We start from the raw sequence: 27149 nt of genomic DNA, 5'->3' as shown, positions 1-27149 counted from the left end.
TGCTTAAAAACTGGACAAATGCTCACTGCAACCAACCTAACAAAGCAAATACAGATAAACAAGGCATCTGCTTGAAAACTAGACAAATGCTAAAAAAAGCAACCTAATAACCAAATACAGATAAACAAGCCGTTTGCTTGATAAGTGGACAAATGCTCACTGCAACCAAACTAAGACAAAATACATATAAACAATGCATCGGCTCGATAACTGGAAAAATGCTCACTGCAACCAACCTAACAACCAAACACAGATAAACAAGGCATCTACTCACTATAAACAACAAAATATAGGCATTCGTGAAACTGGAGTGGACAATTCATACTTAAACATCACATGCTAGACATCTAGGGTTTAGCCATTACGATCTCGAGGTAGATCAACTCTTGTAACCCCTATACTCATCAAAGTCAATCAAGCAGGTATTACCTCTATTAAGAGGGCCCGAACCTGGGTAAACATCGTGTCCCTGCCTCATGTTACCTTCGATCTTTAGACGCACAGTTCGGGACCCCCTTCCCGAGATTTGCCGGTTTTGACACCAACATTGGTGCATTCATTGAGAGTTCCACGGTGTAGTTGTCGGTGTTCTGGGAACGGGGGTCCCTAGACTTGCCTGCTTGTGGCCTGCGGCGTGGCTCAAGCAGTGGCCCATTACGGCCTGTCATCATCAACCCAAGTTCAAGACCCTCGCGAGGGGCCAAGCCTCGCGGGGGGGGGGGGGGGGGGCGATGACACAGAGCTTCCTCAGGGGCGGCCTCACCAGGAAGGCTCGCGAGGAGGCGGAGAGATAAAGCCAAGGAGTACCTCGCGAGGTGCTCGTGACACAAGCCATGATGATCGAGACCAGGCGGGCGCCAGGCAGGCGCCAGCCGGCGCAGTGTCCTCGTTTCCTCTTTGGTACAAAGGGGGCAAGCGCAGGCACGGAGTACCGAGGCATCAAGCAAAGGTTTCCCTATCGATGCAACGAGACCAATACCGGCAGGACGGCAGGACAGAGATCACCGTGGAGCCCAGGACGGTGTCATTGCCAGTGCCTTTGGCAGTCGAAGACCAACTTTAGTTAGGATAGCTCGTACTAGCTATCGCCCTTCAATATGGCCATTGTTGGCTCCCTTCCCGCTTAATATTTGGGAAGAGGACCAGGGCCTCTATAAATAGAGATAGCCACCACAGTAGAAAGGGATCAAATCCTTCCCTAGCAGAGCACCGCACCAGCTCAAGAACACCCCTCGCGAGGCTATTCTTCCTATGTACTGTTCATCATCAGCCCTAGAGGCAATCTCCCACACCACACACTGGATTAGGGTATTACACCAAAACGGTGGCCCGAACCAGTATAAACCTCGTGTCCCGTGTGTTGTTCATTGTGTAGCTTAGATTCGCGGCGAGGTTTTGGGGCGTGGATCGGTAGGGAGAAGATCTTCATGCGCACCCCAGAGTTCGAACCTTAAGGGTTTTGCCGGAACCCGACATCCGACATTTGGCGCGCCAGGTAGGGGTGTGCCGGAGCTCTCCCTTCCGTCGACCGTCTCTCCATCAACACCGCGCTTCGCCCTCATGGCGGTGACGCGCTGCCGGCTCCGGCGGCCGACGCCAATGCAGGGGCCAGGGGCTCCGAGCCTTGGCCCCCGCCGTCCGACAGGTGCAGTGGCCGCACAAGTTCAAGGCAGAGATGCCGCCGCGTTACAACGGCGCAATGGATCCGCTGGCTTTCATGCTGGCGTACGAGGAGGCCGTCCTCAAGGCCGGGGGTGACGACAGGGTCATGGCTAACTGGTTTCCCATGGCCCTCACCGGCGTCCCGCGCGTGTGGCTGCTCCATCTGCTGACGGCCTCTGTGGCCTCCTGGGAGGAGCTGCGCAGCCTCTTCCTCGCCCACTACGCTGCGCCGGCACCCCCGGTCATCGCGGCTCTCCTGGGCGCCTCGCAGGCGCCACCCTCGGGCCGCCATGTCAAGCCTTTTGTCCGCCAAATTGGCACCGCCCTCACGCGGCATGGAGTTCCCCCGGGCTGGGCGGCACCCGAGGCCGACCTGACCTTCAGCTCCGACGATCACCCTGTCAGCACTGCCTACTCGGGTGCGCTACCAATGCATTGCATGCCCACTATCTGCCAGGTGGCCGTCACCAGGACCCTCATCGACGGAGGTGCCGGCCTCAACATACTCTTGGTGGAGGCCGTCAACCTCCTCCATGTACTACTGGAACAGCTCCAACCCAGCAATCCCTTCTTGGGCGTCAGAGGTGGTTCCTCCGGCTCCCTGGAGCAGATCCGCCTCCCGGTGACCTTCTGCACGCACGACAACTTCCGCACGGAGTTGGTCAACTTCGACATCGCCTGCATCGGCCTCCCATACAACACCATCCTCGACTACCCAGCCTTGGCCCAATTCATGGCAGCGACCCATCTGGCCTACAACCTCATGAAGATGCCCGGGAGCAGCGGCACCCTCATCGTGGCTGGAGACACCAAAGATGCTCTGCAGGCGCTCAAGCTCGCCCTCAAGACAGCCGCCGCAGCACAGCCCGCCAGCACTGACACCTCCAAGGCCAAGGGGGCTGTGCCAACCAAGAAGAAGCAACTGTTCACCCAAGACAAGGCAGAAATCAAGCATGTACTAGTTGATGAGGATGGATCCTCCGGCGCCACCTTCACCATACGTGCCAATCTGGACCCCGACCAGGAGGAGGCACTGGTGAAATTCCTGCGCTCGAACAAGGAGGTGTTCGCGTGGGAACCCAAACAGCTAGCGGGGATCCCAAGATATGTGATTGAGCATCACCTAAATGTGTGCCCTAACGTATGCCCCGTGAAGCAAAAAGTGAGGCAGCAGTCCATCGAGAAGAAGGCCTTCATCGTCCAAGAAACCCGCAAGCTGGAAGTGGCAGGTGTCATTCGCGAGGTTCGCTACCCCGAATGGTTGGCAAACCATGTTATTGTGTCGAAAAAGGGAGGAAAGGAGCGCATGTGCGTCGACTTCACCAACCTCAACAAGGCCTGGCCTCAAGATCCATTCCCGCTCCCTCGCATCGACCAAATTGTCGACTCCACCGCTGAGTGCGACCTGCTGTGCTTCCTGGATGCATTTTCGGGCTATCATCAGATCAAGATGGTGATAGAAGACATGGAGAAGACGACCTTCCTAACCCCGTGCGGGGTGTACTGCTACACCTGCATGCTGTTTGGGTTACGCAATGCTGGAGCAACCTTCCAGTGACTGATGCATATCGCCTTGGGCCGACAGCTCGGGAGAAATGCCGAGGCCTATGTCGACAACATTGTGGTGAAGTCTCGGGAGGCAAAGACCTTGATCCAGGACCTGGAAGAAACCTTCGCGAGCCTCCGTGAAGTGGACCTGCGGCTCAACCCGGAGAAGTGTGTGTTTGGCGTTCCTTCAAGCAAGCTTCTGGGCTTCCTCGTGTCCCACCGGGGAATCGAGGCCAACCCAGAGAAGGTCAAGGCAATTGAAGACATAAGTCCATTGCAAACCATTAGAGAAATGCAGAAGCTTGCTGGGCGCGTAACCACGTTAGGATGCTTCATCTCCAAGCTGGGGGAGCGCGCCTTGCCTTTCTTCAAGCTGATGAAGAAGAAGGGCCCATTCGAATGGACACAGGAGGCTGACGAAGCATTTCAAGACCTCAAGAAGTACCTGTCCAGCCCTCCTGTGATGGTGGCACCGCGCCCTCTCGAGCCCCTGGTGCTCTACCTCGCCGCCACACCCTACTCCACTAGTGCAGCTCTGGTGGCGGTTCGGGAAGAGCGCCAGGTCAAGGCTGCATAACGGCCGGCCACGGCCCCGGCCACGGCAGCACGAGACCAAGGAGGCCTCACGAAGACCATGACCTTGGCAGATGGAGACCAGCCTCAACAGGAAAACGCCTCCAAGGCTGAAGAGGCCTTACCAGGCAGCCAGGTGTCAGGGGCTCCGTCATCTCAGGAAGCGCCTAATCCTCCGGAGGAGGTGGACCTCATCAGCACACCCACCCTCGTCGAGCATCTGGTGTATTTCCTCAGCACAGTGCTGCGGGATGCAAGGGCACGGTACCCCATGCCCCATAAGCTCTTGCTCGTGCTATTGGTGGCCTCGCGGAAGCTGCGGCACTACTTTCAAGGTCACCCCATCAAGGTCGTCTCAGCCTACCCATTGGAGAGGGTACTCAGGAGTCCCAACTCCGCTGGAAGGGTCGCTGAATGGAACATCGAGCTGCAAGCATTTCAGTTGGAATTCAGCACAACCAGGGTCGTCAAAGGAGCCGCACTTGGAGATTTTTTGGCAGAATGGACAGAGGCGCCAGGGCTCGAAGTAGGCGAAGATCGGTCACTTTCCCCAGGAAGCGAGGCACCAGACGACTGGGTTATGTACTTTGATGGAGCATTCTTGCGACATGGCGCGGGGGCTGGCGCAGTGCTCATATCCCCCACTCAGGACAAGCTCTATTACGCCGTGCATCTCTGTTTCTAGCAGGACGAGAAGGTCTCCAACAACATAGCAGAATACGAGGGCCTCATAGCAGGCTTAAAGGCTGCAGCAGCTCTGAGGGTGAAGCGCCTCGTCATCAAGGGAGACTCACAGCTCCTCGTCAACTTCTCCACAAAGTGTACGAGCCAAAGGACGAGCACATGAAAGCGTATCTTGCGGAGGTGCGCAGAATGGAAAAGAAATTTTGAGGGCTGGAGTTGCAGCATGTGCCCCGTGGCACCAACCAAGAGGCTGATGACTTCGCCAGGAGGGCATCTAGGCGGCTGCCTCAGGAGCCTGGCGTTTTCGAGGAACGACTCTTCAAGCCCCGGCAGCACCGACGCTATCAAGCACAATGCAACCTCGGGAAGAACTCTCTCAACCGCCTGCCACAGGAGCCCCGGCCTGTGGCCCAACATCGGGAGCACGCTTGCTCCTAGCGCTAGAGCCTCAGGAGGGATGCTGGACTACGGAATTCAAGGACTACCTGATGCAAGGGACTCTACCAGAGAAGGAGGAGGACGCGGAATGCGTGGCCCAGCAGGCCATGGCCTACTGCATCCAAGACGGAGAGCTCTACCGGAAGCAGCCAAACGATGTTTCCCCGTGTTGCATCTCCAGGGAACAGGGGAAGGAGTTGTTGGCTGACATACACGATGGAGATTGTGGACACCACTCGTCATCACGGACCCTCGTTGGCAAGGTGTTTCATAGCGGGTTTTACTGGCCTACAACACTCAACGATGTAATCGAGCTGGTGAAGGCTTGTGAAGCTTGTCAATTCCATGCTAAGCAGATTCATCAGCCAACTCAGGGCCTGCAGACCATCCCACTCTCGTGGCTGTTCGCGGTCTGAGGGCTGGATATCATGGGCCCATTTCCTCGAGCGCCTGGGGGCTACCGCTATCTCTACGTCGCCATCGACAAGTTCACCAAGTGGGTGGAGGTGGAAGCCGTCCGCACCATCCCAGCTGGCTCTACAGTCAGGTTCATCAAGGGCCTCGTGAGCCGATTCGGGGTTGCTAATCGCATCATCACCAACAACGGTTTGCAGTTCACCAGCAACCTTTTCAAAACATATTGTGCTAACCTTGGAATGCAGATATGCTACGCTTCAGTGCCACACCCCCGGAGTAACGTCCAGGCCGAACGCGCCAACGCATAGGTCCTGAAAGGCCTCAAAACTAGGACCTTCAAGAAGAAGCTGGAGGCCTGCGGTAGGGGCTGGTACGATGAGCTCCAGTCTGTGCTATGGTCCATCTGCACTACCGCCACTAAGTCGACTGGCGAGACCCCGTTCTTCCTTGTCTACGGAGCAGAGGCGGTCCTCCCTCACGAGGTCAGGCGTCGCTCCGCGCGGGTCCTAGCGTTTGATGAAGCGCAACAGGATGCCATGCGGGGGATGGGCCTCGTGCTGGGGGAGGAACACCGTCGGGAGGCTGCACTACGAGCAGCGAGATACCAGCAGGCGCTGCAGCGATATCATTGCCGCCACATCCACGCCAAGACTCTTGAGGTAGGTGACCTCGTGCTAAGGCGGGTGCTCTCCAGGGAAGGGCTGCACAAGCTCTAGCCCATGTGGGAGGGCCCGTTCAAGGTTGTTCATGTTTCCAGACCTGGCGCCGCGCGCCTGGAGACCCAGGAAGGGGTGCCCATTGCAAACGCTTGGAACATTCAGCACCTCCGGAGGTTCTACCCTTGAAGTAAGGCCCAGTGCTTGTAAGGAAGGCCCGGTGCCTATGAAGTAAGACCCAGTGCCTGTGAAGAAAGGCCCAGTGCCTGTAAAGAAGGCCCGGCGCCTGTGAAGCTCGCCGCCCCGAGAAAGGCCCAGTGCCTGTGAAGAAGGCCCAGTGCCTATGAAGCTCACCGCCCGTGACACTCTCACGTAATAATGAGTTGGGGCTGTACACGCCCCGAAGTCTCCGGAGTGCCACCCTTCGGCCTAGGGGGCTCCCGCCCATGCCCAGTGGCAGCACTTAGCTCCACCCTGGTGAGAAGACGTCGAAGACTAGACTAGGTGCCGGACGCGGCTTTTCATTTGCTTTTCGCAGTTGGCTTGTTTCCCCTTGTTTGAACCTTTATTGGAGTTGCTTCTAGTGTTGTTTGCCGTCCCCTGCCCCTGTTCTCTATCTTTGGTTTTCGCCCGGCTCGTTCTTTCTCTCACAAGCCTCACGAGGGGGCTGTGCGGGCGCCCTTGTGGGCTTTCTCTCGCTTGGTTTCGCGAGGCTCCCTCACTCAAGTTCACAGCGGGAGCACCCCTCCCAGTCCATGCCCCATGGGCATGGTCACCCACGCGACAAAGGTTCGAAAAATATCCTCCTGACTGATCTTTGCAGACCTCAAGACGCCCGATGAGGCCTCAAGCAGGTACCTCGCGAGGCGAAAACTGCAGTGAACATCTCGAGCTAAGTTGTTACTACACGCAAGCGCATAGCCGCAACACCATAACATAGCACGGGAACGATAAAAATAGCATGATAATTAGGGATGATAGTCTTGCACGCCCCCATGGGGCTCCATACTTCTCTCTCTCAATGCACTCTCAATGCAGGAAAAGCAGAAAAACAAAATAAAAACGGCGCGCGTCCCGTGACGGCTCACGAGGACGGATCCACGTCGTCCTCCCGAGCTCAATTAGATTCCGCCTCGCGCTTCACCGAGGCGCGGCGACGGGACAACCCGCTACCGCCCTCGAGGCGGGCGCGGTGACGTGGTGGCTGATCGCGGCCACTGCTGGAGGAGCTATCACTGGAGGAGGAGCTGCTGAAGCTCCGCGAGCTGCGGACGCCGCCAGGAGCGGGTTCGCCTTCGCCCTCGTCGCGACCATCGCCAAGACCAAGCACCTTGCCGCCATCATTGTCTTAAGGGCAGCACCCTACATGGCGGCCATCCTCTCCGAACACCCTCATGTAGAGGGTTGCATCGCCATCGAACTTGAAGTGGAGGGTGCACCGCCGGCCCAGGCCACGCGCGCGGGCAAACGTCTGCCAGCCGCAAGCCAGGGCCACGTTCCCGGCGACGGAGGTATCCACCGCCACCCAGGAAGCCCTTCTACAGCAGCCGTCCGCCTGCAGCCAGAGCCCCGCCAGGGCCATCAGCCGGCAGTTCGCCGGCAAAGAAGCGAGGGAGCTGGAGCCAATTGCCGCTGGATCTGCCGACAACACGACAAACTCCATCAGCACCTCTGCTAAGTGAAAGTGTGGCCGGGGAGGCCGCGCAGCCACGACGCTTCTTCCCTCGCCGACCGGGCGGCCATCACCCCGCGAAGGACCACACAGCAACCACGAGGGGCCACTGCGGGAGTCGCGGGGTGCTTGCGGGGACGACCTCGACCGCGCTTGGGCGGAGGGGAGCCGGGCCCTTCTCGGCGAGTCTTCCCCTTTTCTGCGGCCGAGAACCTCTTCATGGGCACCATGGGACACAGCGAGCAGCTGGAGCGAGGAAGAAGAATAAGCAGGCAGGGAGAGGGGAGATGTGCAGCGGGGGCTTGCGCCCCTCCACATTTATAGTCCAGAGGGGGCCAACCGTCGGCCTCCACGATCACGGGTAATCATGAATCTTTTTGCATGCAGTAGGGACTCGTCAAATCGGACAGTTGCCGAGGCAACGTGGGGAAGCGGAGACGCCTACGTCCAATCAACCGCCACGCGGCAACCAAGGCCGCAGGCTGTTGGGCCCTATGGCGCTCCGCACTTGCCCTTTGGCTTCGCTGCTAAACCAAGTCCGAGCGCGCCTTGGGCCCGGGGGCTACTGTCAGCGTTCTGGGAATGGGGGTCCCCAGACTTGCATGCCTGCAGCCTGCGGCGTGGCTTAAGCAGTGGCCCAGTATAGCCCGTCATCATCAACCCAAGTTCAAGACCCTCGCAAGGGGCCAAGCCTCGTGGGGTGGACAATGCAGGGCTTCCTCAGGGGCGACCTCACCAGGCAGGCTCGCGAGGAGGCGAAGATATCAAGGCAAGGAGTACCTCGCGGGGTGCCCGTGACGCAAGCCATGACGATCAAGACCAGGCGGGCGCCAGGCGGGCGCCAGCCAGCGCAGTGTCCTCGTTTCCTCTTTGGTACAAAGGGGGCAAGCGCAGGCGTGGAGTACTGAGGCATCAAGCAAATGTTTCCCTATCGGTGCAACAAGACCAAGACCGGCAGGACGGAGATCACCGTGGAGCCCAGGACGTCGTCATTGCTAGTGCCTTTGGCAGTCGAAGACCAACTTTAGTCAGGATAGCTTGTACTAGCTGGCCCCCTTCAAAATGGCCGTTGTTGGCTCCCTTCCCGCTCAATATTTGGGAAGAGGACCGGGCCTCTATAAATAGAGATAGCCACCACAATAGAAAGGGATTGAATCCTTCCCTAGCAGAGCACCACACCAGCTCAAGAACACCCCTCGCGAGGCTGTTCTTCCTCTATATTGTTCATCATCAGCCCCAGAGGAAATCCCCCACACCACACACTAGATTAGGGTATTACACCACAACGGTGGCCCGAACCAGTATAAACCTCGTGTCCCTTGTGTTGTTCATCATGTAGCTTAGATTCATGGCGAGGTTTTGGGGTGTGGATCGGTAGGGAGAAGATCTTCATGCACACCCCAGAGTTCGAACCTTAAGGGTTTTGCCGGAACCCGACATCCGACAGTAGTCTCTAGAAGGCTCGATGGATCCATCAATCATCTACAACAACACCGCCTTGATGGAGACTTTTCTCCCTGGCCAAATCTTTGTATTCGGCGGCTTCGCACTACGTGCTAACTCGATTGGCCATCTGGAGCAGATCGACAGCTACGCCCCTTGTCATCAGATCAGTTTTGGAAATCTGAACTATGTCGCCGACATCCGAGGAGACTTGATCTTGCAAGGGTTCACGATCCCCATCACCGCTCTGGCCTTAGATCCGAACGCACCACCAGGTCCGAAGACGGGAGTTTAAAGCCCGCCGGACTCTGCGGCCGTAGAGCCTGGCACCGGAGAACCAAAGGGGACTGCATGACCGGCAGGCCTGGAGTCATGACAGGCTCCCTCTATCCTCATTAAGCCGGACTCTCCTCCGAACACCAACTCTGAACTCTCAAGATTAGCGTTATATGAGCTTGGCTAGGGAACTCCTGTCCCGCCCCGCTCCATGGACTCTCGCTTCTCCGTCCAAACCTCGCTCTTGAACGAGGCCCTGGATTTAATGCGATCTCTCAGCGTTGTAGAAACATCGCTGTCAAACTACACCTAGCCCATACTAGGGGATGAGAGCAGGGAAATTTACGTCCCACCCGCCACCCACTTCGTAGCCACTATCGAGGATTTAACCAACACGCTCGCCTACGATTCTGAAGACATCGACGGTATGGACAACGATACCGGAGATGAGAAGAGCCAGATCCCGCCGTTCACTGGACGCTAGACGGCCACTTCCTCGTATGACGTATACATGGTAGATATACCAAAATAGGAAGACGGTGACGATGGGAAGAATCTAGAGGATGAACTTGCTGAAGCACCTCCGAAGCATCGACGTCAGTGGCGCTAATCAAAATCGTGTCGCGAAAAAGACAGCAATACCGACACCGGAGACAATAACACCCCGGATAACCCTGAAGACCAAGACGCCCCTGTCGATCCAACATCTGAGCATGACGATTGGGAAGAGGGGCAAGTCAACCCCGATGATCCTATCGGGAACGAGGGCTCGGAGGATAGTAATTACCTACCAATCTCCAAAGAGGACGAGAGCCTTGGCGACGAAGATTTCATCATGCCAGAGGAACCCCTTGAGCAAGAACGCTTTAAGTGCTGGCTAATAGCCACAACAAGAATCCTAAAAAAGAAGCGACAGCAAGTTCAAGCCGACGAGGACTTACTCAATGATAGATGGACTAATGTCCTGGCAGCCGAGGAATATGGCCTCGAGCGCCCAAGTAAGAGTTACCCAGAGCGCAGGTTGCTTTCCCAATTCGACAATGAGGTCCCAGAGCCTATACCGATAGTGCGTAATGCGGCTGACGGGCCTGACCGACCACCTCGTGCCGGGACAGTGCAGCAACCCAAGCCGAACACTAGCCTGCACCACCTCGCCCTAGAGGCGGAGAAACAGCAGCTGCAAGGTACATGCATGACCTGCGACAGGACATGGACAATAGAGCTGGTCATACCAGATCAATTTATGGATCAAGGGGGCGTGCACCAGTGCGAGAAGACGGCCGTCAGGCCTGGCATGATAAGCACAACCTCTCCCGGGCCGAAAACCGCATACGGACTCCATCCAAACTGCGTTGTGACTTCGCCCGATACAGAGGAGCCGCACACCCCTTATGCTTCACCGATGAGGTAATGGAGCACCAGTTCCCGGAAGGGTTTAAACCCGTGAACATTGAATTGTACGACGGCACAATTGATCCCACAGTATGGATTTAAGACTTTCTTCTCCACATCCACATGGCCCGTAGTGATGACTTGCATGCCATCAAGTACCTCCCCCTAAAACTTAAGGGACCAGCAAGGCATTGGCTGAACAGCCTCCCAGAAAACTCTATTGGTAGATGGGAAGACTTGGAGGACGCCTTCAGAGACCACTTCTAAGGTACCTATGTTCGGCCCCCAGACGCCGATGACCTTAGTCACATAATCCAGCAACCGGACGAATCAACCCGGAAGCTCTAGACCAGGTTCTTAATTAAAAAGAACGAGATTGTGGATTGTCCGGATGACGAAGCCCTCGCGGCCTTCAAACACAGCGTCCAAGATGAGTGGCTCGCCCAACACCTCAGCCAAGAAAAGCCAAAGTCCATGGCATCCCTCACCGCACTTATGATCCGCTTTTGCACGGGAGAAGATAGCTGGCTAGCTCATCGAAGCAATAGCACCAGCGACCCAGACACCTTCGAAGCCAGGGACAGTAATGGCAAGCCACGACGCGATAAGCACAAGCGTTGAAACAATAATGAAGACATGGCAGTCAACAACGGATTCAGTGGCTCCAAAGCCGGTCAGCAGAAGAAGCCATTCAAAGGAAACAAAGATGGTCGATCCAGTTTGGACAGAATCCTTGATCGGCCTTGCCAGATTCAGGGCACCCCTGATAAACCTGCCAACCACATCAACAGAAACGTCGGGTCTTTAAACAGGCCAGCAAGCTCAACGCCAAACACAAGGGGAAAAGGCCACCCAGCGAGGACAACGACGAAGAGCCTCGCCCATCGGACACAGGGGGGCAGAAGCAATTTCCCCTCAAGATCAAAACAGTGAACATGATTTATGTCACCCACATCCCTAAACGGGTGCGCAAGCGCGCATTAAGGGACGTCTACACTGTAGAGCCGGTCGCCCCAAAATTCAACCCACGGTCTGCTTGTCCGATCACCTTCGATCGAAAGGATCACCCGACCAGTATCCGTCATGGAGGTTCGGCAGCCTTGGTCCTTGACCTAATCATCGAAGGATTCCACCTCACGCGAGTCCTCATGGATGGTGGTAGTAGCCTTAACCTGCTTTACCAGGACACCGTCCGCAAAATGGGTATTGATCCGACGAGAATCAAGCCCACTAAAACTACCTTTAAATGAGTAATACCTAGCGTAGAGGCCCATTGCTCGGGCTCAATAACATTGGAAGTTGTCTTCGGCTCGCCCGACAACTTCCTTAGTGAAGACTTGATCTTCAATATCGTACCCTTCCGAAGTGGCTATCACGAACTGCTCGGATGGACCGCTTTCGCTCGATTCAACACGGTCCCACACTATGCTTATTTAAAGCTCAAGATGCCCGGTCCATGCGGTGTCATAACAGTCAATGGAAACATGGAACGCTCCCTCCGCACGGAGGAGCACACCGTGGCTCTCGCAGCCGAAGAACTGAGCGGCCCCCTCAAGCCGCACAACTCATCAGCCATCAAGCTACCGGACTTCGTTAAAAGAGTCCGGTCAGTCTCGCAAGCTGACGGCTTGGTACTTCCGGAGCTAGACTAGCAGTTTTGCCTCCGTCGATCGCCGCACACACCCGCGGAATTTGTACCGCGGATGCATCACTGCACTCAAAATACCTTGGGTATCAATGGAGGCACAGTACGGACTGGTCTATAGTACGGTTCGACCCTGTATGACCTTCCACATTTCTTCAGTTACTTTTCTCTCCTATCACAGGTGCATTAGAACCCACATATCCTACGGACTTACAAGGATTCTCTTCGAGCCCAGTTTTGTGCGGGGAACCGAAGATCGTTCCCTTTAAGGAACCCCTCTCTACAAGGCGAAAGTGGCGCAGACGTGCGGCATGATATGCAAAGGACTCTTCGGACCAAACCTTATTAAAAGGACCTGTACTGAGCTTTTCTCCTTATTAGACCCCCGGCATGTAAAATCACTTTGGTGCTTATGGTACTCTATGTAAGATCACGTTTCGACGTATCAATCAGATCCTAGTAAGGGACAATTTTTCGGTATCAACTTTATTCATAAAACTCTGCTTCGTCGCTCTAGTTGTCACACTCACATACCTAGACACCCATTGCTAGGGGCTCTATACGGCCACATATGTGCTGCTGAACAAAAGCCCGATCAGCTTTGTAGCACACTTCGGCTTCCCGAACTTGGCATTATATGCATCGGCTCTGAATCATGTCTTTGGTCAATAGTTAGGTTGCCCGGCTTCTGTGTTTACTACCTTACGTTCTATTTGTTCGGCTAGGGTAGTAAAGGGAAACCTACTGCGATTGTGTTTCTGGTTTGTCCGGTCAAGCACCATGATATGTCTCCAACGTATCTATAATTTTTGATTGTTACATGCTATTATATTACCCGTTTTGATGTTTATGGGCTTTACTTTACACTTTTATATCATTTTTGGGACTAACCTACTAACCCGAGGCCCAGCCCGAATTGCTGTTTCTGTGTGCCTATTTTAGTGTTTCGAAGAAAAGGAATATCAAACGGAGTCCAAACGGAATGAAACCTTCGGGAGCGATCTTTTCGGAACAAACACAATCCAGGAGACTTGGACTGGACGTCAAGCAGCAAACGAGGCGGCCACGAGGGTGCCCGGTGCGCCCTAGGGGGGGTGGGCGCGCCCCCACCCTCGTGGCTCAACCGATCTACTTCTTCCTCCTATATATACTCCCGTACCCTGAAAACATGCATGAGCACCACGAAAAACCATTTCCACCGCCGCAACCTTCTGTATCTGTGAGATCCCATCTTGGAGCCTTCGTCGGTGCTCCGCTGGAGGGGGAATCGACCACGGAGGGCCTCTACATCATCTCCAAGGCCTCCCCAATGAGTTGTGAGTAGTTTACCATAGACCTTCGGGTCCACAGTTATTACCTATATGGCTTCTTCTCTCTCTATGAATCTCAATACAAAGTTCTCCTCGATCTTCTTGGAGATCTATTCGATGTAACTCTTTTTGCGGTGTGTTTGTCGAGATCCGATGAATTGTGGGTTTATGATCAAGTTTATCTATGAGAAATAATTGAATCTTCTCTGAATTCTTTTATGTGTGATTGGTTATCTTTGCAAGTCTCTTCGAATTATCAGTTTTGTTTGGCCTACTAGATTGATCTTTCTTGCAATGGGAGAAGTGCTTAGCTTTGGGTTCAATCTTGCGGTGTGCTTTCCCAGTGACAGTAGGGGCAGCAAGGCACGTATTGTATTGTTGCCATCGAGGATAAAAAGATGGGGTTTATATCATATTTCTTGAGTTTATCCCTCTACATCATGTCATCTTTGTTAATGCGTTACTCTGTTCTTATGGACTTAATACTCTAGATGCAGGCAGGAGTCGGTCGATGTGTGGAGTAATAGTAGTCGATGCAGAATCGTTTCGGTCTACTTGTTGCAGACGTGATGCCTATGTACATGATCATGCCTAGATACTCTCATAACTATGCACTTTTCTATCAATTGCTCGATAGTAATTTGTTCACCCACCGTAATACTTATGCTATCTTGAGGGATGCCACTAGTGAAATCTATGGCCCCCGGGTCTATCTTTTATCATATAAGTTTTCCATCTACTTTTATTTGCAATCTTTACTTTCCAATCTATATCATAAAAATACCAAAAATATTTATCTTATCTTATTACCTCTATTAGATCTCACTTTTGCAAGTTACCGTGAAGGGATTGACAACCCCTTTATCGCGTTGGTTGCGAGGTTCTTGTTTCTTTGTGTAGGTACGAGGGACTTTTGAGGAGCCTCCTACTGGATTGATACCTTGGTTCTCAAAAACTGAGGGAAATACTTACGCTACTTTGCTGCATCACCCTTTCCTCTTCAAGGGAAATCCAACGCAGTGCCCAAGAGGTAGCACACGTCAGTAGAGAAAGCCGAAAACTGATTGTCATGATGCGGCGAGAGCTGGTCAGCCGCTCGGTGACTTACTAAATCTTTAACGATTTTTCCATATTAAACGAAGGACTATTTTTCCAGTCATATACGTAACGCATTCGCATTTCGGATAGCCGCATACGTACCAGGGGCTATTTCACAGCCCCGTCGTCAAACTCCTATGGCTAAGTGAGAGTGGCAAAGCCGTATAGTCCGATTGCCTAGTTCGCCGCACTGACACCTCCGTCACGGACCAAGACGTTGGGGCAAGAGTGCTCATGTGCCATTCCGAACACCCCCGTAGTATCTACGTGGGGGCTGAAGTCGATGACTGGAAAATACTCAGGAATACAAAAACAGTCGCACGGGAGGAAAGAACTTTCAAATAATGGAACAAATATGTTACAAGGACTTAATGTATATAATAAACACATCCGGGTCATTCGGAAACATTCATTCGAATATAATGTCCTTTGAGCATTGACCCTCTATCAAGCGAGCACCCTCTAGGACGTCGTCTAAATAACGCTCCGGCGTGCGGTGGTCCTTGCCTTCGGGAGGACCCTCCACCGCGATAACGGCGACCTTCATCTTCGCCTAGTGCACCTTGATGCGGGCGGAGGCCCTCTGTGCACCTTCTATCCACACTGACCATTTGATTGCATCAATTCGGGGCACGACATCGATGAGTTGCCGCACTAGGCCAAAATAGCTGCTCGGAACGGGTTCGGCCGACCACAACTGGAGTATGACCTCCTTCATGGCCGCTCCGAACATCTTATGCAACTCGGCCCACTGCGCCATTTGGTCATTCGGCAGCGTCGAGCACTCCTGTGCTGTGAACTGCGACCAGAACAGCTTCTCCCTCACATGCCCCTCCTAGGCTCGGTAGAATTGTGCAGCATCGGCGACGCTCTTCGGAAGATGCGTCTAGAGAACTCCATAGTCGATTAAGTAAGGCATACCTCTGATCGCCAAACTTAGACTGTAAAAGAAAGGGCTTACCAGCCGCTATCTGTCCGGCCTATCGGGTCTCCTCGCGAGTCGCTCAGGATTCGGACCTCGCCTCTTGGGCTTCTTGAAGGGCCTTGGCGAGTTCGGCCGCCTTAGCTTTATTCTCCTCCTCGAGGAGCTCGCACTTGCGAGTCGTGTCCTTGAGCTCTTGCTCAACTTTGGACACCCGCGTCTTGAACTGGCGCCGGGAGACCTGTTTGGCCTTCAAATCAGCAGCCGCTTTCTCAGCGGCCGCATCGCTCATCCTTGCCTACTCCTTCATGCGGGCAAGGTCATTCCTGAGGGTCTCGACCTCAACAGCGCCATCTGCAATTATGCATATAGCAACATGTAAGCTTCAACTTCGCGTTTCAATTATATATGTAGTACTTGAAACATACCCAGCGCCTCGTCGAGCCGCTTGTTAATCTAGATATTGTCCTTGTTGACTAGCTGGAGTTTCCGCTTCAGTTCAGAAACTTCCGCGGCCTGAGCGGTCGCCGCCAACAGTGAAGCCTATTTTTTATCAAAAAGATAAGTATGTTATTTCCTGTGGATATATATAGACCCTCAGTTCGCCCTCCTTCATTGGCTAAATAGAGTTTCAGGGGCTACTATCTATATACAGGCAGATTTTTTTATATGGAAAGCGGCTAAAGACATTACATCGCATACCTCGAAGCCTGTTAGTAGGCTCGTGAAGGCTTAATTCACTCCGCTCTTAGCGGACTGAACCTTCTCAACCACCGTACCCATCAAGGTACGGTGCTCCTCCAAGACGGACACACTTTGCAGAGCATCCTTCAGCATGTTCGGAGCCTCCGCATTAACAGAGGTCGCCGTTGGAATAGCCGTCTCCCCCTCCTGCGGAGGGGGCTGCTGATTCGGTTTCGAAGCCGTTGGTGTCTCCGGAACGGTATCCGGCCGGAGGTCGGATAATTCAGGACCCCCGTCACCGGTCTCCATGAGGGTTGCGCCCCCAATGTTCTCGGCAGCCAAGACGTTATCCCCTGGCGGCGTCTTGGTCCCACTACAAAAAAATACACTTCCGTGGTGATACGTGTTTGTCACAGTAGGTCGCGTTTTTTGTCATGCATGTACATCCATGACGATTTTATGACAGAATCAAAACAGTCATACCTATGCTGTCGTAGAAGTGTTCCATGACATTACCAAAATTATCATCACGGAAGTGTCCACTTCCATGACGATAAATCGCGCGTCATAGAAGTGCTTTCGTCAAGGGTGACCGACACGTGGCATCCACCATAACGGAAGCCATTAAGCTATCGGGTCGGGTTTTGGATCCGATAACCAGTTAACAACCCCGACCAATGGGGATTTTCCACGTGTAAAATCATCATTGGCTGGAGGAGACACGTGTCAGCTCCACGGTGGCACATGTGTCACTCATCTAATGGGTGAGACGTGCCTATGATATGTTGACACGTGGACCGGCCCATCAAGTTTAAATGGGCCGGCCCAACTATAGGCCCAAAAGATTTTGCAGACCATAATGGGCCGGCCCAGCTAAAGGCCCATGAGATTTTGTGGACCATAATGGGCTGGCCCAGCTAAAGGCCCACAAGATTTTGCAGGCCATAATGGGCCGGGCTAGGTAAAGGCCCACAAGATTTTGGTGTGCCATAATGGGCCGGCCCAGGTAAAGGCCCACAAGATTATTGCATCATAATGGGCCGGCCCAGCTAAAGGCCCACGAGATTTCGCCGACATTAATGGGCCAGCTCAGCTGTAGGCCCACAAGATTTTGAGGACCCTAGTAGGCCGACCCATTAACTGGCTGCCATGTTTTGGGCCAAATGTCGGCCCATATTTGATCCGGTCCATTAATGGCCTGCCACATTCTGGGCCTAATAATGGCCAATATGATATCCGGCCCGTTAAAGGCCTACCACGTTCTGGGCCAAATTACGACCCAAATCAGGTCCGGCCCTTTAAGAGGCTTTGGGCTAAATTATGGCCCATATCAGATTCGGCCCGTCAACTGGACACTATGCTTTTGGGCCCACTTGCTAAAGGCCCATTTAGTAATCCGTCTTGATATTAGTTTCGGCCTGTTAAGGGCCCGTTTAACAGTTCAGCCCTATATTAATTTCGGTCTGTTTAAGGCCCGTCATATAGTTGGGCCTAACTACGGCCCGGTTTGCATCCGGCCTGCTCACAGCCGATATCTGATTGGGCCAAACAAGGACCGAGACAATTTTGGCCTATTAAAAGCCCGTGACTTGATTCGTACAATCATGGGCCGGGGTCCATTTCGGACTGCTGCCGGTCCGTGAGCTGTTCGGCACGTTTCAGGCCCAACCTACTTCTCAGCCTCCTAAAAGCCCATTGAGTTTTCTTGCGAAAAGAGGGCCGGGGGTTAGTCGGCCTATTAAAGGCCCGTATCTAGTAGTGGTCCAGTTTACTTTTGGCCTTTTAATGGACCAAGATGACGGGGCCCGTGATGCGGGTCCTACATCGTGATTGCATGATGACCCGATTATGTACCGTAATTTTACGGTTTGGCCGGTTTAATGCGAAGACAAGATATATATACAGTAAAATAACTACATCATCGTGAATAAGAAAAAACCTAAACTATAAAATAAAGAAATTACGGCATATTACATCCACTGGGCTTCAAAGTTTGCCACTATGATAATAAAGCACAAGCAGACAGCAGATTACATACACTGGGCATCAAAGATCGCCACCAGTGCAAATAAACACGCCGACAAAATAATATACAAAACCGACAACACTTCAATAGAGTTCAAGAAAGGTTAGCCCTGCTGGGGAGCTGCAGCGCAAGCAGCTGAGCAAGCTGATGAGACTGTGCTTGTTCAACACTTATATCTTCCTCACTCTAAAAGATAAACAAGCAGACAGATGACAAGTTTTGCACATAAAAGTATGAGTGCTGACAATTCATCACATTTCTTACTGACGAATAAAGTGTCACAGTTTAAAATTGCATTAACACAATATGGTATTGTTCAGGTCAAGACATGGAAGGAAATGACATTGTGAAGGAGTTGGCAGCTTCACAACACCACTGGATTACAAATCAAGAACTCATAAGTATCAATGGTTAGTGTGCTGTCAATTTATCCCATTTCAGATTGGCAAATAAGGAGACGGTTTAAATAATAGTAGAATGATATGACATTGTTCATAGTTAAGACATTGCAGAATATGGCACTGTGATGTAGTGGGTAGGTTCACCACACCACTGGATTACGGATGAAGAACAGAAGCATACATGCAGTGCAAAGAAGATCACTTGCTCTGTATAGTTTAACTTACATGGTATGAAGAAGGAACTTGGTTGTACAACTGAAAACTTAAATTGAGAAGGACAAACTTTTGTTTATGAACTACATAATAAACTTTAAACATGCAATTTGATGCAAACACCAAAAATAAACAGCTGTTGCAGTCATGCCTAACCGAATATACACAACAAAGTTTGAAGGCTTGAGAAGGACAAACTTACATTATTGGTGAAGACAGGCTCTATAAAGCCCTTGTCCATGCTGATGGGGGGGGGGGGCAATTCAAGAAGTTTACCACAGAATCTTCTTCATAAGCATTGCCTTTATTCTACATTTTGTTAAGAGTAAATATAGATGTGACAATATATGAAAAAATGGAGAATATTTAAGATAAGATGAAGAGTGATGCTACATAAACAAGTAGCTATAAATGTATGTGCAGCAATACAGGCAAAAGGTACAGCCAAGAGCAATGCACAGCTAAACTTCTTCAGTACCAACCTTATGGTAAGAGTAAATATAGATCTGATGTGTAGAAAATGGATGGCAAAGGAAAATAAGCTGCAGAGTGATGGTACATGAACAACTACCTGTCAATATAAGTACACTGATAAAGGACAGCATGTACTTACGAGAACAATGCAGAGCTAAAAAATTCATTGGCATTGGATATATTCTACACTAATGTAACCATTATACAGATCAGATAATTTGGAGCGAACAATTGATAAGCAAGATATCATGCATAGTGCTGTCACATAATGAACCAGGTATGTATGCAAGTACAGTGATACAGGACAACAGGTACTAACAAGAGCAAAGCAGCGGGCAGCATATTTGCGATATCCTGTCGTTCTTTTCAAACCGGAATTCTTCTTCGAGCAGATTTCCTACAAAAAAGATCTGTAAGGCACATGCGAAAAAGTAGAAGTTCAAATTGTCATGTGATTTCATAGACAGTACCTCATCCTGGGAATGAGACCAGTGCATAACAAGGTTTTTCCATTCAATGTCTTCTAAATTTAGCACAGGAGACTTCACCGGAAATTCATTTATAGACTTGCCATCAAAGTGTGATTTCCTCAGGTAACACCGATACTGCTGCAATGCTTCCTTGAAAAGCACAAGCAAGTTTTGCTCGTCATGACTATCCAGATTGACCCTCACCTAGTTAAAACAATGTAATGTAAATCATTAATGTGTTCAATCAGCAAAAAACAGGAAAATAATAACCATGAATAATAGCACTTACACGTACGTTGGACAGGAAGATGTGAAAATGGTGTTTGTCTTCACTATAATCTTCCCATGATGGGAATATATGAACGTAGTCCCTAACAGCATTGAAAGCATTGTATTTTAAATTGGGAATAAATGGAATGGGGTTTCAATCTGCAGGAATTGGCTGCCTTTGCAGTTGGGATAGGTCTTCGGCCGGTGGACTTGCTCTACTTTTTGCTGGAGTGGGATTTTTTTGTGGTACGGCTGGTGCTATGGCAAATGAAATTGGTATACCTTTTGTTGGAGTGCAGTTCTTGTGTGGTGGGGCTAGTGGTGTGGCCAGTGAAGTATGGGTACAGTCTGCTGGAGTTGGTCCTACGTTTTGTGTCACTGGTTGTACAACCAATATAAGTGGGGTGTTGTCTGATTTCTCCGGCACCACCACATTTTTCAAGGACTTTGCTGGTGCACCTTCAGGTTCGGCAATCACCCTCTTCCTTTTTGATGTCTGATGCACAAGAACATCATTTGAGTGAAAAAACATGGTATGATGACAGATGGAATATGTATTGAAAATGGATGGGCATGGCATCTCAACATATATGATGAGTAAACTAAGCAGATGGCGGTGCAACAAAGTAGAAGAAATGCAAGACAACATATGCAAGATACGCGCAATCAATAAAACCTTGCCAAATTAGAACAGGCACCTTGATGGGTGAACAGGACAGGCCATCTGCCTTTGACTCCTCAAGGTTAGAATAGTCATTAGGATCATATTCTGAACAAGAATCAACAGGTGGGGAGCGTATGAGTTTCATTGCATTCAGAATGGCACTCAATGTCTTGGTGCCAATTTTGTAAGTCATTGCAGTGTTCCACAATATTCTTCTGATGCACGGATTCTGATATTCACTGTAATTGTGTATAATATCTGAGAACCATGAAAATATAAATAGTTGTGAGATTATCTTTGTAATGCAGATGATATTCTAATATAGGGGCGCCCTGTTGGAAATATGCCCTAGAGGCAATAATAAAAGCATTATTATTATATTTCCTTGTTCATGATAATTGTCTTTTATTCATGCTATAATTGTATTATCCGGAAATCGTAATACACGTGTGAATATATAGACCATAACATGTCCCTAGTGAGCCTCTAGTTAACTAGCTCGTTGGTCAACAGATAGTCATGGTTTCCTGACTATGGACATTAGATGTCATTGACAACGGGATCACATCATTAGGAGAATGATGTGATGGACAAGACCCAATCCTAAGCATAGCACAAGATCGTGTAGTTCGTTTTGCTAGAGCTTTTTCAATGTCAAGTATCTCTTCCTTAGACCATGAGATCGTGTAACTCCCGGATACCGTAGGAGTGCTTTGGGTGTACCAAACGTCACAACGTAACTGGGTGACATAAAGGTGCACTACAGGTATCTCCGAAAGTGTCTGTTGGGTTGACACGGATCGAGACTGGGATTTGTCACTCCGTATGACGGAGAGGTATCTATGGGCCCACTCGGTAATGCATCATCATAATGAGCTCAAAGTGACCAAGTGTTTGGTCACAGGATCATGCATTACGGTACGAGTAAAGTGACTGGCCGGTAACGAGACTGAACGAGGTATTGGGATACCGACGATCGAGTCTCGGGCTTGTAACGTACCAATTGACAAAGGGAATAGTATACGGGGTTGCTTGAATCCTCGACATCGTGGTTCATCCGATGACATCATCGAGGAGCATGTGGGAGCCAACATGGGTATCCAGATCCTGCTGTTGGTTATTGACCTGAGAGCCGTATTGGTCATGTCTGCGTGTCTCCCGAACCCGTAGGGTCTACACACTTAAGGTTCGGTGACGCTAGGGTTATTAGGAAGACTTGTATGTGATTACCGAATGTTGTTCGGAGTCCCGGATGAGATCCCGGACATCACGAGGAGTTCCGGAATGGTCCGGAGATAAAGATTTATATATGGGAAGCTGTCATACGGACACCGGAAGGTTTCGGGGGCATATCGGTATTGTACCGGGGCCACCGAAAGGGTTTCGGGGGTCCACCAGGAGGGGCCACCCCTCCCGGGGGGCCACATGGGCTGCATGGGGCAGGAGCCAGCCCCTGGAGGGCTGGGCACCCCCCCTTGGGCCCATGCGCCTAGGGTTGGGGTGGGAACCCTAGAGGGGGCGCCCCCCTTTGCTTGGGGGGCAAGTCCCCCCTCCCTGGCCGCCGCCCCCCCTCTAGATCCCATCTAGAGGGGCCGCCCCCCTTGCCCCTTCCCCTATAAATAGAGGGGTGAGGGGAGGGCTGCACACCCAAGCCAAGGCGCAGCCCCTCCCATCCCCAACACCTCTCCTCCTCCGTACGTGCTTGGCGAAGCCCTGTCGGAGTACTGCTGCACCAACAACACCATGCCGTCGTGCTGCCGTTGGAGCTGTCTTCCTCAACCTCTCCTTCCTCCTTGCTGGATCAAGAAGGAGGAGACGTCGTCTGTACCGTACGTGTGTTGAACGCGGAGGTGCTGTCCGTTCAGCACTTGGTCATCGGTGATCTGAATCACGGCGAGTATGACTCCATCATCACCATCCCCTTGAACGCTTCCGCACTCGATCTACAAGTGGTATGTAGATGCAAACTCACTCCCTTGACTCGTTGCTTAGATGAACTCATAGATGGATCTTGGTGAAACCATAGGAAAATTTTTAATTTTCTGCAACGTTCCCCAACACGCCCCTGTAAACACTTGTGTGCTATCACTAGATTCTGATGAGAGAGCTCATGTGTACTGTAATATAGTGCGTGCATTTATATAATCTGGCACAAGTACAAAAAAAATAGGCTCCAGAAGTAAGGATAGTTGGCAGATGATAGGTTCATAATATACTGTATAGAGAGTTTATTGCCAAACCATGATAACAAGAGCACACAACAACTAGGCAGATCATAGTGTACATAATAGGGGTACACCATAACCACGATATATAAATCGGGAAAGTGGAACTGGCTTGAAAATACGGTGTTGTATTGCCGCTAGTAATTGAAAGCCTATCGATCACGTACAGGCCAGCTCTATCAGCTGTTGACTGCAGATGTCCCTGCGCCCCTTCCTGACAAGGAACATACTGTACGTACTAAATACAGAATAAACAAAGAGGAACATGTTAAAGAATAGAAGAGGAAGCATATTCTTGAGGTTCCGCTTCATTGCATACAATGTTGGTTGCCCACTCATGATGAATCACATCGCCCAAAGAAATGCAATTCCCTGCTGTCTCTCTATATGTGGCAATTTTGAACAAGAGTCATTAGGATCATATTCTGAACAAGAGTCAACAGGTGGGGAGCGTATGAGTTTCATTGCATCCAGAATGGCACTCAATGCTTTGGTGCCAATTTTGTAAGTCATTGCAGTGTTTAGCTTCAAGAGTGGGCTGCTGCTAGTGCGACACAAAGCAGCTACACATATCATAGTGTAGATATAACGGGAAAACCTTAAGCATCAGAGTAAAATTAGCAAAGTGGAACTTGCTGGAATATATGTGCTAGTATTGCCGGTACGGCTAGAAAGGCTTCGGATACCAGCTCTCTTCAAGTGAAGATGCGGTACTGTTAATATCAGTGTAACTCTCAAATGCGACACACCTCCCCGCATTTCCTTGCTATTCCTATAGGATTCAAGTGGGCAGGCCACTACAAATCCTATTCCTATGTTTACAAAATCCTACGAATCAAAGAGGCTCAAAGTGTCCATCACAACCAACCGTATAGACCTCTACACTGCAAATGTCCCTGCTCATCTTGAGTACAAGGAACATACTGTACTACTATCATATTCCCTCCGTTCCAAAATATAAGTCTTGGTAGAGATTTCCACTATGGATCACATACAGATGTATCCAGATACATTTTAGAGCGTAGATTCACTCATTTTGCTCCATATGTAGTCCATGGTGGAATCTATACAAAGACTTGTATTTAGGAATGGAGAGAGTACATATTAAAGAAGAACGGAAGAGGAACATGGTAAAGAAGAGCAAGCAGATTTTGGATAATAAAATGTTGGTTGCACAGTGCCCACACATGATGAACCAGAGCGCATTAAGAATGCAACTCCCAGCTGTCTCTCGACCATTTCAGGCGGTTGGATGAAGATCCTACGTCTCCTAACCCTTCTTCTTCCTCGTCTCTAATTCTTCCCATACAGAACACCACACGGGCCACCGGCCGGACCACCGGCCACCACCGCCTGTGTTTCTCCGCCACCCCCACCCCCCTTCCCCGCCCCAACCCCCACCCGCGTTGAGTTTTCTTTGTTCGGCGAGGCCCCACAACCACCCGAGCCCCTTCGTTCACATCGGAGAACTCCGGCGAGCTCTGAAAAATCGATTGACCCAATTTTGAAATTCAGTCTACTGTGATTTAACTAGTGTGGAATATGAAAGGGGAAAACCATAAGCATTGGGAGTATAGTGTTGAGCGTGCCATGCCGGATCCGAAAGTGCAAACCGGACAAAGGCAACTTCACAACCAAGACAAGAAATCAGAGTAAAGCAGTGGTGATCTACTGTCTTGCTGCGATAAATAAGTTGAGCAGATACGAAAGAGTACCGCCTCTGGTGCGGCGCCATGTATGCATTTGCTGAGAATTTGACGGTGCTGCGGTAGCGATGGCTGTCGGCAGCATGGAAGCAGATCTAGGAGGGTAGACGGTGGCGGCGGGGCGTGGTGGACGAGACGTTCGTAGGAGCGGCACCGGCAAGGTGGACGACAACGGGGATGAAGCGAGAGGACGGGATGCAAGGATCCTGGTCCGAAGCCGTGGATGAGAGAGGTCGATCTCTTGTAATGGACGGCATCGTCGGGGTATTAGCTCCGGCATGGTGGAGGAGGACAGCGGTGGATGGGGTGGCAGACAGCGGCGGACGGAGGAGGGTGGGGTGGAGAGGGTGTTTTGGCGCCCACGGAGTATGAATGGGGAAAAGGGGGTAGAGAGGAAGGGGGAACCATGTATTCAGGGTGCGCTTGTCTGAAATGCAAGGAAATTTACAAACTTAGCCCCCGTTTCAAATTTCCTACAACACAACAATATTAGTCGGTTGGGGATAGGACGGTAATCTCGCATACACCAAATATTTGCCGACGAGAGTTTGTTTTTGGCGCCCACCGTATATGAATATGAATCGGGGAGGGAGTCGATTTCGGCCGAGGACACACTGTGTTTTGGTGCCCACCATGTATGAATCCGGGTGAGAGGCGGTTACGTCACATTTGGGTGAAATTACAAACCTACCCCTATCGAAACCTATAGAAATCCAGAAGATAGGCTTTGCGTGGCAGGGATAGGCAGTAGTAATTTCCATCTCGCAGATTTTGGTTTTGGGAGGTTACTGCGACTTTCCCTGCTTCGTTCAAATTTTGTAGAGTGCACGTTTACCGTGCCAACTCAATTTGAATCCCGTTTGTATTCTATTGTTTTCCAGGCGGGATCCATTTTCAATTGGAATTAAATTCTATATACATCATTTTTTATATATACTTTCAAAAGCACTACACCATTTATACATAAATATGGTTTACAAATGGCATGATCTCAGATTCATAAGGTTGTATCCATCAATTTGGATTTTCAAATATTTGAAACCACTTTATGTTGAAATCCAATGTATGCATTCCTCGCTAACTGTCTCCAATTAATGTGTATTTAATGCAGGTTTTTTTACTTCTCAAACATGTATAATGTGTTTCACACACGCAACATATAGTGTAATCCCGTTTAGACATTAATTGCATATAAACCATGCATTGTTTGTAATTAAAGAATCTATGGATCACCAATATTGATAAACTATATAACATTACACGTGTGCCCAAATTCAAATGAATATGCATGTTTGATACACCAATTTGCATTATGATATTATGAATGTCGTGATCTCCAATTTAAATATTTGAATCCATTTAGTCTAGATATTCATCTCATATAGCTATCACTCATGCTTATATAGGACTATCTCTCTCGACCTATACGCGTTCATCGTCTCTCAGGTATCTCTCGTGCTACCTGTATGTCGACAATGATCTTTTATCTTCGTAACACACTGACGGTACTCTCTCCCTCAACCTTAATCACTATATCTCTCTCTAAGCATGTCTCGCTCCCTGCTATGTGTCTCTAACTATGATTCTCCATGTGGAATCTCTTTCTCTCACACAAACAGAAAACTTTGTCTCCCGGGGTCTCATTTCTCTCTACTATTCCCATGTGTGCCACTCGCACACCCCTCATACAGAGATGTCTTTCTCTCCTTAGATATGAGAACCTACGACTCTTCCTCTTAAATATCTCTTTCTCACACACAAACACAAACTCTATCTCCCAGGGTCTCAGATTTCTCCATTGTTCTCTTGTATGTCGCTCACACACACTCTCTCTCCCTAGAGATATCTTGCATTCCCTCATATGTCTCTCTAGCTATCACTCTCATTGTGAAATATCTTTCTCTCTGACAGACACAAAACTCCGTCTCTCGGGATCTCATTTCTCTCTGATATCTGTTTGTATGTGACTCACATGCACCCTATCTCTATCTCTCTCACACCCACACACATAACTCAGCCTTCTGATCCACTCGACTCCTATCTCTAACGCACACTAGCTAGCATATTTAACTTTCTATTTATCTGTTTCTCCATCAACCTTCTTTCTCGCCCTCACTCTTGATTCCTATCACGCACACTACATATGTTTCTCTCTACATATAGTCAAGTGCCCTCCTTTTATTTTTCTCTCACACAGACATATATAACTTCACCCTCTGAACCACCCGGCGATCATCTCCAACACCCAAACTAGCGGATGTCCCTCTAGCTAGCATCTCC

This window comes from Triticum aestivum, chromosome 1B (assembly GCF_018294505.1).
Source record: "Triticum aestivum cultivar Chinese Spring chromosome 1B, IWGSC CS RefSeq v2.1, whole genome shotgun sequence".
Classification (NCBI taxonomy): Eukaryota; Viridiplantae; Streptophyta; class Magnoliopsida; order Poales; family Poaceae; genus Triticum; species Triticum aestivum.
This window is presented reverse-complemented; position numbering follows the sequence as displayed.